The sequence below is a fragment of the Carcharodon carcharias genome, chromosome 7, assembly GCF_017639515.1.
Source record: "Carcharodon carcharias isolate sCarCar2 chromosome 7, sCarCar2.pri, whole genome shotgun sequence".
NCBI classification, from domain to species: Eukaryota; Metazoa; Chordata; class Chondrichthyes; order Lamniformes; family Lamnidae; genus Carcharodon; species Carcharodon carcharias.
The window spans coordinates 150,930,563-150,945,022 of NC_054473.1; positions in this window are offsets into that span (position 1 = coordinate 150,930,563).

The following is a 14,460-nucleotide window of genomic DNA, read 5'->3' on the forward strand; positions in this document are numbered from 1 at the left end:
ATTAAATATGGTCAGGCGGGAGAGCAGTAAGGAAAATCTGCACAGCAGCGCTAGAACCAACCTGACTGAAATGAATGGAAGGTTTGTAAGGGCCATGTCATTCTACCACACCAGCATTTCCTTTCTGCACTATATCCAGCCAGTGGTTAACACCCAGGCAATAAAGACATTAATCCATCCAGGACGCTTTTAAAAAATTGGGTTTGAGAGCTGAAAATTATTGGGGAGGCAAAAAATTGATTGTGTGGTTGTCGGCTGACAACACAGGACTTCTCATTGTTTTTTCATATGTGGAATTTACCCAAATATCACAAAAGGAAGCTGTAACTATATACTCATTTAACTTTACAAATAGCACCTTATGTTTTGCAGGGTGGTCTTTTTGCTAAGATGAAATAATCCCTATAAATTTAGCTACTATTTGTAGAAAACATATATTTTAGCCGCAGTTTAGGCTCCATTGTGTTTATATTATGTTTTATGTAGAATTCTGATAGAATCATTGTACTCGGTCGTCAGGTAGTTTCTAATTGATTACTGAAACCTTGCCACATTAAAGCAGCATATTTTAATTGTACTTTTATGTTAGATGTTAGTACCTCAGTTAAGAGTATAGTAAAACTGATACATAAAGAACATTTTCATATTATTACTGGGTTTGATAGACTAACATTGGATTAAGCATGTTATTTAGTAAATTTGTAACAGATGTTTACAAAATTGAAAGAACTTGCAGTTATGGATTACAGTCTGCTGGTAATGTTGTTTAGTATGTAAATGTTATACACAGTAATATCCCAGAAGAAGCAATGACCTACTATTCCATTAAAAGTAATGTTGACAAAGAAAGAAATATCAGTCACAATGCACCACTGCTCTTCTGATCTAGTGCTATAGGTTCTTTAACATACAACTAAATTTGGAGATGGGACCTTGGTGCAGTCTTGATCTGAAAGATAATGCTCAAGTGCACGAAGCGACCCCACCCAAACTCACCCCTGATCGGGCAGAATTTCTCATTGGCCTCAGGCTCATGAAGCCTCACTCAGAAACTTCCAGCTCACAATCTGAGCTGTCTTTTGTGAATTCCCTCCATGTCATTCTATTCTGGGCACAGGGTTTTCCTATACTGGCTGCTTCTACATGCTCTCCATGTCCTCGATCTGGCATTATATCTTGCTGTCCCCTTGCTGGGGATCTCAGTGAGGGCTCATTTATACTGGTGTTCTCCCCTGAACCATTGGGGATCTGAGGTGCAAAGTGTTGCATAGAGCAGTGGCATCAATTATGATTTTATACTACTTTGCAGACACCAAGCCACTTGTAAAGGAACCGTGTTCTGTGTGTAAATGGAGTGTGAGAGGCTATAGCCCTTATTTTACTACATGGCTGTTTAGCAGCCTCTCTTCATAATGTCCTGTCTTTACTGGGTTGCCCCTGGAAAGGGAACAATCATGCTGCTGGAAACAGGAGAACTTCCACAACTGGTGGCAGTGCATAGATTGCCTAACTGGTATGGGTAATATCATGATTGAGTATTATTAATTTATTTTAGTTTAATTACACCTTATATTTAAATTGATATATTAATGGTACCTTCTCAGATGAGGGGGCACTTGTAAAGCTGTTTTCCTGCTAGTAACACCATGACAACCCAACGTTACCCTCATTGGTCCACTAAGAATAAGTATCGGACGGATAGCAGCTCTGGCAAAGCAGCATTTGCTTAGTACTGCGCCAAGAAATCAGCTTATATTATGGGGATCATTTTGACTTTGACTGATAGTGTAAATTGGGTAATATTATACATCCATCCAATTTCCAAATGGAATCAAATATTAGGAGAGATGTATAATGTATTGTCAATTCCATACCAGCCATTTCACATTATCATCCAAAGATACCATGGCTCATGTATTCAAATCCTAGAATGGAACTTTAAATCACTTCCTGCTAACTCTGAGACAAGGATATTGTCAGCAGAAACAGAATTACCTGGAAAAACTCAGCAAGTCTGGCAGCATCGGCGGAGAAGAAAAGAGTTGACGTTTCGAGTCCTCATGACCCTTCAACCGAACTGAATTTGAGTTCGGTTGAAGGGTCATGAGGACTCGAAACATCAACTCTTTTCTTCTCCGCCGATGCTGCCAGACTTGCTGAGTTTTTCCAGGTAATTCTGTTTTTGTTTTGGCTTTCCAGCATCCGCAGTCTTTTTTGTTTTTATCTCTATTGTCAGCAGAGCTCAGCTCCACTGACATATGAATGAAAATATAAACTGTTGTACTCAGCTTAACAAAATTAGTAATAAAAAATATGTTTTCAACTAACAGCATTCCTGCATCTACAATAAAAATATTTTCTTTTACTCATTGGGGCAATTTAATCAATTTCAGTGATCTGATTCAGTTTCTCAGTTGTATTTACCAATTAACCAAATATTCAGCATACAGAAATTAGTTGGAACTGCTGTATGCCTTAAAAGGAAGCACAATAGGGCCAATTGTCTTGCTTTAAAAACAAAAAGTATTACACAATTGGATTAGGCTCAATTACATTCCAGTAAAGATTTAAGATTTAAAAAAAATATTAACTGGTAGCCTCATATTGGTGCCGCATGCAGGATGCAGCTCATGGTCTTTATGTTTGTGGCTCTCCCAGGCAGTGTAAAGGATAAAAATAAATTAAAAAGTCATATCATAAAGATTAACTATTAATCAGCATGTTTGACCTGTCAGTAAGATTGAAGGATCAGACAGCATTCCTCTTGCATGGTTAAAAATGTCTTGTTGATGAATCATGTGCTCTGAATTGCTGATCACAAGATCCGAGCTGCACCAAACAATAATGAAACTGTATGTACTACATGTTTTCCTTAACACACCAATAACCATCCATCTGCTTTTCATGTCGATGGTACTTTAGGCCCAAATGTAGCATTGACACTGGGTTTGCCATGACAAATTGGGAGTATGCTGTTATGTACAACTAACTTAGCAACAGAGCAATGGAAAAAAAAAGGCAAACCTATCACATTTTTAATTTATTAGAAAGGATTTTATACATTAAGAATGAGCTTTATTCCTTACAGTTTGAAGTTATAGTCTATAATATGATTCCCCCATGCTGAGATTCACCAGCATATATCCCTGTTTCACTTCATAATCAATATCAAAGAGGGGTATAGTTGTTTTAGCTGAGACAAATCCCTAACTGCCTATATATAAATGGGTTAACAATGTTTTGAAAAAAATCCACATGCTACAGTAATATAAAGCACATGTAACTCTTTCTTTTAGTAACTTACAAGGTGATTGCAATAACAACTGTAAACGTCTGCTGTACACCACAATGAATTAGCTGCACTTTTTGCGTTTTGCAATCAACAGCATATTGATAATAATCTGCCTTCAATTTTTTTACATAAATTTATTTTAAGATATGGAAGAAAATATAACAAGCAACAATGGTATACAGCAATTGAACAAAGGAACAGTGTATTGTAATGTAATAACCAGATTATCCATGCAGTTTAAGATCTAATCTGCATCATTATTGCATTTTATGGTTGATTATAAAATGTGCAACAAAGAAATAAACTTTCCAACATAAATGCTTGCGAGGCCAGACTCCTGAGTTCACTGGTAACTCCTCATCCTGGAGAAGGGAAGCAAAGAAGGAAGGATATCTAGCCATCTGATTTGTTCTGTTATAACATTCCAAATGATAGGATAGAAACATGATTAGGGTGCAAAAGTGGGAGGAACAAGGCTGTGCTAATTGGTAAAGGCATCTATAGGCTTAAAAACACTGAAAGCTAATTATTAAGCAGGATCCAGAGGTTTGCCATCATTGAAAAGAAGAGGGAAAATGAGTAACCTCTCTAAGTTATTAACATTTACTGCATGACATATAGCTCACTAAGAGTACCAAGATTTGACAACTTATCACAATGGTTCAAGGGTAAAGTATACATTGACTACTGGCTGTTTGATTTGGTCCCTGTCGTAGTATGTGCCTGTCCGCCAGTGTAATGTAAAAGTGCTCAGCAGAGCAAAGGTTAACAGGAGACTGGAGAATAGCACTGCCCATGGTATGATGTATAGAGTCACATGGTAATTGACTGGGAGAGCAGTCTAGAAACAACAGTTGGAAGTAAGCAGCTGGCCTGCATGGAGCAGCACCAGCCATGTCTGTCAATTGGGATCTGTGAATAGTTAAATACTACCAATAAACAGTTCACGTTAAACATGCAAGTCTCAAGAACTCCTCATTGAAACATCTAAAGAACCCATAATGCAATATGCGGTGGCAGCAAACAGCACCATAATACAACAGTTCCAAACTCATTACTGGTATTACCATTAGATATATTTGTAGGGCAGGAACATTATCAGGTCCTGCACTTAGTTTTCAAGAGAGAGTTGAACAGAATAAGTTTTCAGCAAATTATAGTTTTAGAAAATGACATAAGCTCAACCATGTCAGTTGGACACTTAGGTTCCTCCAGAAAATTGGTATAGTACAGGCCTTGGAATTATAGAGTTAAAATGATCATAGGAGATGGAACCATTATTTGTACTATCATAAATAATGAAGGAGAGAGAAATTTTGTAATAAGGTCACTTCCTTTATTTCATTTTTATTCAGAGGGAAATGTCCTTTGGTGTGATCCATGTTCTAGTGAACCATCATTAGCGAATGGGGACTAAAAGTCACCATTGGAACATTTTGCAGATACTCGGACTCATGCACATTCTTTGTTTTGCTAAATCTTGGATTTTTGATGTAAGCAAAAAACCCTTAAAAGCAGCATGATTCAGCCACTTGAAGAACAAAGGATTATTGACCAGCAGTTTGCCTGAAGCTGACTTCACCCAATACTCAGTTGGTTACAGTCTAGCAATCAACTCTTATTAGGCCTGAATTTATCATCCCTACATAAATAAATTTCACTGTCAGTCTATCCACCAAGCTGTTGGTGCCTTTACTTTCAAACTACATGTACCATGTAAATAAAGGCTACCCTTTAGCGCTTCTTAACAAGAAGGAAACTAAGTAGTAAAGTAGCACATCAGCCTCTTAAAGTGCCAAAAGTTGAATCTGCAAAGCATCATTTTTATTAGGACAACTGTTAAGAAAATCTTCATTACCATGAGGACTAAAAAGCAAATATACTATCCTGTAATGCAAAGGGTGTGAAAGCTTTTTAATGTTTGAAACTTAATGGTGCAGCCAAACAACTTAGGAGCAGAAGTCCATTCTGGTATCAAGAGTCAGACAGATGGGATGAAACCGAATGGACCAACCGGCATCAACCGAGGCACTAGAAGCAACAACATCAAACCCAGCCCTGTCGACCCGGCAAAGTCCTCCTTAGTAGCATCTGGGGGATAGTGCCAAAATTGGGAGAGCTGTCTCACAGACTAGGCAAGCAACAGCCTGACATAGCCATGCTCAAGGAATCATAACTTACAGATCATGTCCCAAATGCCACTATCAACATCCCTGGGCATGTCCTGTCCCACCGGCAAGACAGACCCAACAGAGGTGGCGGCACACTGATATACAGTCAGGAAGGAGCTGCTGGGAGTCCCTGGCATTGACTCTGGCCCCCATGAAGTCTCAACTTGGGCAAGGAAATTTCCTGCTGTTTTTTTTTAAATTCATTTCACTGAGCGTCACTGGCTAGGCCAATATTTATTGCACATCCCTACAATCCCTTGAGAAGGTGGTGATGAGCTGCCTTCTCGAACCGCTGCAGTCCCTGTGGTATAGGTATACCCACAGTGCTGTTAGGGAGGGAATTCTAGGATCTTGACCCACCAACAATAAAGAAACTGTGATATATTTCTTATATATAGGATGGTCAGTGGCTTGGAGAGAAACTTCCGAGTGCTGGTGTTCCCATGTATCTGCTGCCCTTGTCTTTCTAGATGATAGAGGTCGTGGGTTTGGAAGGTGCTGCCTAAGGAGCCTTGGTGAGTTTCTGCAGTGCATCTCATAGATGGTACACACTGCTGCTACTGTTCGTCTGTGGTGGAGGAAGTGAATGTTTGTGGAAGGGGTGCCAATTAAATTGTCTGCTTTGTCTTGGATTACACATACCACACCCCAGCCCCCAATCCCACTCAGCTGGTGAATCAGTGCTGCTCCATGTTGAACACCACATGGAGGCAGCACGGAGGGCGGCATGGGTGCAGAATGTAGTCTGGGTGGGGTGGGGGGGAGGCGGGGTGTGGCGGGGGTGGGGGGGGTGTGGGTGGCTTCAATATCCACCACCAAGAGTGGCTGGTAGCACCACCACAGACCGAGTGGGTCGAGTCCCAAAGGAGATAGTTGCCAGACAAAGTCTGCGGCAGATGGTGAGGGTACCAATAAGAGGGAAAAACATATTTAACCTCATCCTCACCATCCTGCCTGCTGCAGATGCATCTGTCCATGACAGCATCAGCAGGAGTGACCATCGCACAGTCCTTGTGGAGATGAAGTCCTGCCTTCACACTGAGGATACCCCCCATCATGTTGTGTAGCAGTATCACCATGCTAAATGGGATAGGTTTTGAACAAATTGATCAGCTCAATTCTAGGCATCCATGAGGTTCTGTGGGCCATCAGCAGTAGCAGAATTGTACTTAACTACAACCTGTAACTTCATGGGCTGGCATATCCCCCGCTTTACCAACACCACATTACCAGGGGATCAACACTGGCTTAATGAAGAGTGCAGGAGAGCATGCCAGGAGTAGCACCAGGCATACATAAAAATAAGGTGTCAATCTGGTGAAGGTACAACTCAGGGCTACCTGCATGTCAAACAGCATTAGCAGCAAGTAATAGACACAGCTAAGTGATCCCACAACCAACGGATCAGATCTAAGTTCTATAGTCCTGCCTCATCCAGTCGTGAATGGTGGTGAACAATTAAACAATTCACTGGAGGAGGAGGCTACAGAAATATCCCCATCCTCGATGGAGGAGTCCACAACATCAATGCAAAAGATAAGGCTGAAGCATTCGCAACAATCTTCGGCCAGAAATGTCGAGTGGATGATCCATCTCGGCCTCCTCCTGAGGTCTCCAACAGCACAGATGCCAGTCTTTAGCCAATTCGATTCATTCCACATGATATCAAGAAATGGCTGAAGGCACTGGATACTGCAAAGGCTATGGGCCCTGACAATATCCTGGCAATGGTACTGAAGACTTGTGCTTCAGAAATTGCTGCGCCCCGAGCCAAGTTGTTCCAATGCAGCTACAACACTGGCACCTACCTGGCAATATGAAAAGTTGGCCAGGTATGTCCAGTGCACAAAAAGCAGGACACATCCAACCCAGCCAATTACCGCCCTCCAGTCTACTCTTGATCATCAGTAAAGTGATGGATGGGGTCATTAACAGTGCTTTTGCTTAGCAATAACCTGCTCACTGATGCTCAGTTTGGGTTCCACCAGGGCCATTCAGCTTCTGACCATGTTACAGTCTTGGTTCAAACATGGACAAAAGAGCTGAACTCCAGAGGTGATGTGAAAGTGACTGCCTATGACATCAAGGCAGCATTTGAACAGGTGTGGCATCAAAGACCCCTAGCAAAACTGGAATCAAAGCGTATCAGGGGGAAAACTCACCACTGCTTGGAGTCATACCTAGTACAAAGGAAGATGGTTGTGTTTGTTGGAGGTCAATCATTTTAGCTCCAGGACATCACTTCAGGATTTCCTCAGGATAGTGCCCTAGGCCCAACCATCTTCAGCTGCTTCATCGATGACCATCCTTCCAGCATAAGGTCAGAAGTGGGGATGTTCGCTGATGATTGTACAGTGTTCAGCATCATTCACAACTCCTCAAATACTGAAGCAATCCATATCCAAATGCAGCAAGACCTGGATAATATCCAGGCTTTGGGCTGACAAGTGGCAAGTAACATTTACACCACACAAGTGCCAGGCAATGACCATCTCCAACAAGAACAAACCTAACCATCGCCCCTTGACATTCAATGGCATTACCATCGCTGAATCCCCCACTATCAACATCCAGGGGGTTACCAGTGGCCAGAAACTGAACTGGACTAGCCATATAAATACTATGGCTACAAGAACAGGTCAGAGGCTAGGAATCTGTGGTGAGTAACTCACCTCCTGACTTCCCAAAGCCTGTCCACCACCGACAAGGCACAAGTGTGATGGAATACTCCCCACTTGCCTGGATGAGTGCAGCTCCCACAACACTCAAGAAACTGACACCATTCAGGACAAAGCAGACTGATTGATTGGCACCCCTTGCACAAACATTCACTTCCTCCACCACCGATGCATAGTAGCAGCAGCGTGTATCGTCTACATGATGCACTGCAGGAAATCACCAAGGCTCCTTAGAAAGCACCTTCCAAATCCACAACCACTACCATCTAGAAGGACAAAGGCAGCAGATACATGGGGACACCACCACCTAGAAATTTCCCTCCAAGCTGCTCACCATCCTGACTTGGAAATATTCCTTAACTCGTCATTGGATCAAAATCCTGGGACTCTGCCCCCCCCCACCAACCACCACCACCACCACCACCCCCCCCCCCGCCCCCCCCCCCCCCCCCCCCCCCCCCCCCCCACCCCTAACAGCATTGTGGGCAAACCTACACCACAGGGATTGCAACAGTTTAAGAAGGTAGCTCACCAACACCTTCTTAAAGGAAATTAGGGATGGGCAATAAATGCTGACCTAGCCAGTGATGCCTGCAACCTGTAAATGAATTTTTAAAAAAATGTGTTGAAATATTGTTCCATTACATGTGTTCTTATCAGATTATGTTAGAGAGGTGAACCAATTTTGACAGTTCCTCTTAGTAGGAGTCAATATTCTGTTTTGGGATTGTATTATAATAGAGAAGCCGGAGAAGGTTTTAGATGGAACCATCTTTTAAATAAGAAATTGTTCAATTTCTATAATTAAGAAGCAGCAAGGCGAATGTACATTGTGAGATATTAGATGTAATGAAACTAAAGAATAGTAGTTCTGGAGACTGCCCACTTTATAAGATAACTCACTTTCAATCACAAGGCCATGCAATTTCAAAAGCAAAGACTTTGTAGTGTACTTTGGCATATCATGTTATTGTAGTAAAGTGGAGTGCTATGTACCTTTAAGAGAATATAGTTAACTGACCATGTGACTGTATCAACCACTTGCTATATAGCAGGAGCTACTTGGGTAGATGGAAGCCTGGAGCTGGAGGTGATTGAAGAAGCACACATTGTGTTAGTTCTCTGTTCTTAGTTCCAATAAACCATCAGTGTTTGTTCAGTTAATCAGTCTCTCTGCCTACATTGTTTCAAACACCAACTAATGTGTTAATATCAAGGGCGCAGCTCGTATTTGCTGGACAGAGCGAACCTGATAACCTAAAACATAAAAGTTATAATGACTGGATCCAGGCAGGGTGATGTAGATTTAGTTATATTGGCAATGAAACCATCCAGTTTGGTTTCTTCTTTAATTGGTAGTTCCTTTTCATGCTTTACTATCATGCCTATGCTGGATTCAGCCTAGCTTTGCCGAGGTTCAAACTGCAGTTAGATGTGTGAAAAGAGTGTCAGCAGTGAGTGTGCTCTTTTAATCCAGCAGCCATGGTTAAATGCCAAAGGCAGTGGTGAGTGTGAGGTAATTCTGTCTATTTAATTGGTTGTGACAAATCCTGGTCAATACCTCTATATTGCTTTGGCCAGGCTAGCAACCTAGAACAATGCAATGGTTTTTAGACACAGAAATAAAGACTTAAAAGATTAAGGCTGAGAAGTTTGGCTCTGTAGCACCACTGGAGCCAGCACTACAGAAGCTAAAGGCCCCACATGTGGGGCATACAGTTCTTCTGGCTGCTTCTACCACAGCCCATGTGGCACTCCCTGACAGGAAGGGCACTGGCATGGGCATGCCATGTGTGCACTGGAGGCTTCCCAACTGGCCAAATTGCGATACTAACCAGCTGTTCCAGCTGATCTGATATACATATTCCAGATTTGGAACACATTTGCTTGCCACTCTGAGCTTGTTATCTTTCAACTATGGGTCGCTCTGCTCACGAACAGGTTGCATGCTTTTCTGTCAGCAGGCGAGTGATTACAATATACCGCTGATGCAGAGACCAGTATGAAATGAAGCATATACTATTTATTTATAAAACAACAGAGCATTAACATGATGTGTGCTTCTCCAGCCAAACCCTACTCCAGACTGATGTTTAGCCCATGCTACACAGCTATTGGGTCTTACAGTCACATGGTCAATCTGCTTACAGTTTCTTAAAGGTTTATTACATCTCAGATTACCACAGAGCTGAACATGTGTTTAGCTGCCAGAGTGAAGCTTCACTGATGCTGTTTAAAGTGCCAGTCATTCAACCTTCAGGTGAAGTGCTCATGAATAACTTCTGCTATTAGGAAGTTTATGGAAGTACCATGGAGTATCTTGGGAGTTGTGGTGAGTTGTTAGATTTGGCCAGGAGTATTGCTGCATCACATCTCACCCACCTAACATGGAGGTCAGAGGATTTGACGACTTGTCCACATAAGGGTTACAACAGGGTGGAAGGCTACTGACTTTCACTGGGGGAGTCTGCAGATCGCCTCAAGCAGCTCTGCACCTTGAGAGTCCACTTTGACAAGGCAGCAGCAGCCAGCTTGGGAGAGGGCAGCAGATTTATGCTCCATGGAGCCACTGCCACCAACCCCTCCACCCCCCACCCCAACCCAAGAGGAAGCATCCAGCAAACCTAGTAATCTGTTGGATGACAGACTGCTAGATGTGCCTGCAAGTGTCTTTGACCTCTGAGCTTTGCAACCACGATGGTTGTGTGTGTTACTCTTGATCCTCCTCCTGAGGCTGCTGTGCCTGGGCAGGCACCAGTTCTTGGTTGTCAAAAAGCAGGAAAAAGTTGGGGAAGGTTGGTGTGAGGAAACGGAAGTGGGTGGGAAGTAAGTGGTGCATAGTCATGCCACAGCAGCTTACTCACCATGCCATGTGGCAGCTTGAGGGTAAGGTGGAAGTTTAAAAGGACAGGCACATACTGTCATCCTCAATGTTCTCAATGATGCTAGATGCTACTGGTCCTGTCACAGCCAGCTCCATAATGAGGAGAACCATCTCCTCCATAGAATGCAGGAAATGCAGGCTTCTTTGTCCCCCACTGGTTTTGCTCTGCTCCCTACAGTTATGAGCCACCTTGTCCTGCAAGAGAGAGAGCAGAATGTTAGTGATTATTTTGTACTGTGTCTGGGTGCCTGCCAGAGCTAAGGAGCTGGAGGAATGTGGAAGCAGCAAGAGGTGGGTGTAAGGCTGATATCATTGGAATGTGTGTGAGGATGAGGTGGAGTATTAGACCTGAGTTATGAGTGCTAGTGATTGCTGACTGTTGAGTGATGAAGTGTGGTGCATTCAGCAGCATAGGAGATTGGTTGCATGGTGGGTAAGAAATGTGATCTGAAGATGCCTTCACTGACCTTGACACCTACGTGAGGGCATCGAGCTTAACTGTGCTAATGTTGCCAGTTCCTTGGGGCCAGACTCCAGGCATTAACCTCCCTGGCCAGATGCTCCCATTTCTCTCAGAGGGTATTTCAGGAGGGCATTCTGGCCTCTGCAGCACCATAACCTCTCTCCTACTGTCAACCTCCACCACCAAGACCTCCAGCACTGCATCTATAAATTTAGGAGCCCTGTCTCTCCACTGGTGCACCTCCTACTTGCAGTCAATTTTGGTAGAGATAGTCAGCAGCAGCTCCCTTCCACTGAGTACAGCTTCCTTTAAGAGGTGTAGAGTTCCTTTAAGAGGAGCAAGTAAGCTGCACCATGTGATACCAGCACACCTTGCTCTGGCCCCTGTTGTGCTCTTTGGCAGCCAGCAGCACAAGATCTGCACGGGCCAATGCTACAATCATCTTAATTAGGGGGCAGTACCAAATTTACATGCTGCCTGCCTCAGCAGGATCTGGATCTGACACAGGTAGATTGCAAATCATGGTCCCTGCTCCCAAAAACCGGCCTTAAATTTTTAGTCTTGATCACATCATGTGATGCATGTGACATATAGAAAAAAATGATGATGGGAGAACAGGAAACTAGCAAACTTGAGAAAAGTCAAAAGGAAGTGGAGAACTGAAAAATATGAACCTCTAGTTGCTGCTTTACCTTCTTCAAGATCATAGCTTGAGAGTTCTTTTTAATCAAAGTGTTGTGTCATCTATTGATACCTACCACTGATGCCTTCTCAACCAATCCACTGTGCATATATTATATAGAATTTACAGCACAGAAACAGGCCATTTGCTTATGCTCAATGTGAGTCTATACATAGTGAAGCTACCATGAAGATGCTATTGTGTAAGTTATTGACTATTAATATACAGGACTTTGAGTTCTAGTAGCATTTCAATAAATGTTACCAGTCCATACTAAATCATCAAGCCCTTGATCTAAGAATTTGCCTTTGTGCGCTCCAGAGGGAAAGATAAGATTACTGCAAAATGGAGCAATCATGTTTAGGCAAGCCAAGGTTGTGGAAGAAACTTCTCTTGTTTGTATCCACAAATCAGACATACTTCTTTGCCCTCCGTTGCTGGCTGTGGTTTACTTATTAAGTGTGGGAAGTGAGATTGGAAATTGCAGGGTCAGGAAGTGAAAGTAGAAATTGCAGGGACACTGGCCACAATTTTTCAGTCTCCCCTAAACTCAGGAGAGGTGCCAGAGGATGGAGAATTGCAAACATTACGCCCTTCTGCAAAAGAGGTTGCAAGGATAAGCCCAGCAATTACAGACCAGTCAGTTTCACCAGTGCTGAGCAAAACTCTAGAAACAATTATTCGGGATAAAATTAGTCGTCACATGGAAAACTATGAGTTGATAAGGAAGAGCCAGCATAGATTTCTAAAGCGGAAATCGTGTTTAACTAACTTGCTGGAGTTTTTTCAAGAGGTCAGAGGAAAGGTCAATGTCGTTGATGTGGTGTACATGGACTTTTAAAAGGCATTTGATGCAGTGCCACACAACAGACTTGTGAGAAAAGTTATTGCTCATGGGATAAAAGGGACAGCAACAATATGGATACAAAATTGGCTGAGGGATAGGAAACAAGATTAATGGTCAATGGACATTTTTTGGGCTGGAGGAAGGTTTGTAGTGGAGTTCCCCAGGGGTCGGTATTGGGGCCCTTGCCTTTCCTGATATATGTTAGTGATCTAGATTTTGGTGTGCAGGGGACAATTTCAAAGTTTGCAGAGGATACGAAGCTTGGGAGTATTGTAAACTGAGAGGAGAACAGTATAGAACTTCAAAAGGACAGAGACAAGTTGGCAAAGTGGACAGATAGAAGGCAGATGAAGTTCAATGTGGACAAGGGTAAGATGATACATTTTGATCAGAAGAACATGGATAGACAATATAAAATAGGGGGTGATGTTTTGAAGGAGCAGGAACAGATGGACCTGGGTGTACATGTACATAGATCATTGAAGGTGGCAGGACAGGTGGAGACAGCAATTAATAAAGCATATAGTATCCTGGGCTTTATTAATGGGGGCCTAGAGTTCAAGAGCAGGGAAGTTATGCTGAAATTATATAAGACACTCATTAGATATCAGTTGGACTATCGTGTACAGTTCTGTGCACCACATTATAGGAAGGATGTGAACACATTGGAGAGAGGGCAGAAGAGGTTTACATGAATGGTTCCTGCAACGAGAAACTTCAGCTATGAGGATAAATTGGAGAGGTTGGGACTGTTTTCCTTGCAGGGAAGAAGGCTAAGAGGAAATTTGATAGAGATGTTCAAAATCATGTGGGGGCTGGACAGAGTAGATAGGGAGAAGCTGTTCCCACTTGTAAAAGGATCAAGAATGAGAGGGCACAGATTTAAAGTAATTTGCAAAAGAAGCAAACGTGACGCGAGAAAAAACCTTTTCACACAATGAGTGGTCCGTTTCTGGAATGCACTGCCTGGAAATGTGGTGGAGGCAGGTTCAATCGAGGCATTCAAGAGGGCATTAGATGATTATTTGAATAGAAATAATGTGCCGGGGTACGGGGAAAAGGCAGGGCAATGGCACTAGGTCATAATGTTAATCTGGAGAGCCGGTGCAGACATGATGGGCCGAATGGCCTCCATTTGCACCATTAAAATTCTGTGATACTAATTACAACATAGGGTTCCCCTTACAGTTCCTTGACACTGCAAGATCATCATCCCATCTATGAGAGGTGGATATGAACCCATGGGCAGAATTTTACCAGTTCCAGGGTGGCTGGCTGGGAGACAAGGAGGCTGGTAAAATAACAGGAGCCAAGTCAGAACGGCTCCCTGACCACTGGGGAATTTTCCAGGGAGATGATCAGCTAATTTATAATTAAATGCCCCACTGAGGACAATTTTATGGAGCCATCGACATTTTGCTAATGACGGGGCAACTCCCCAGC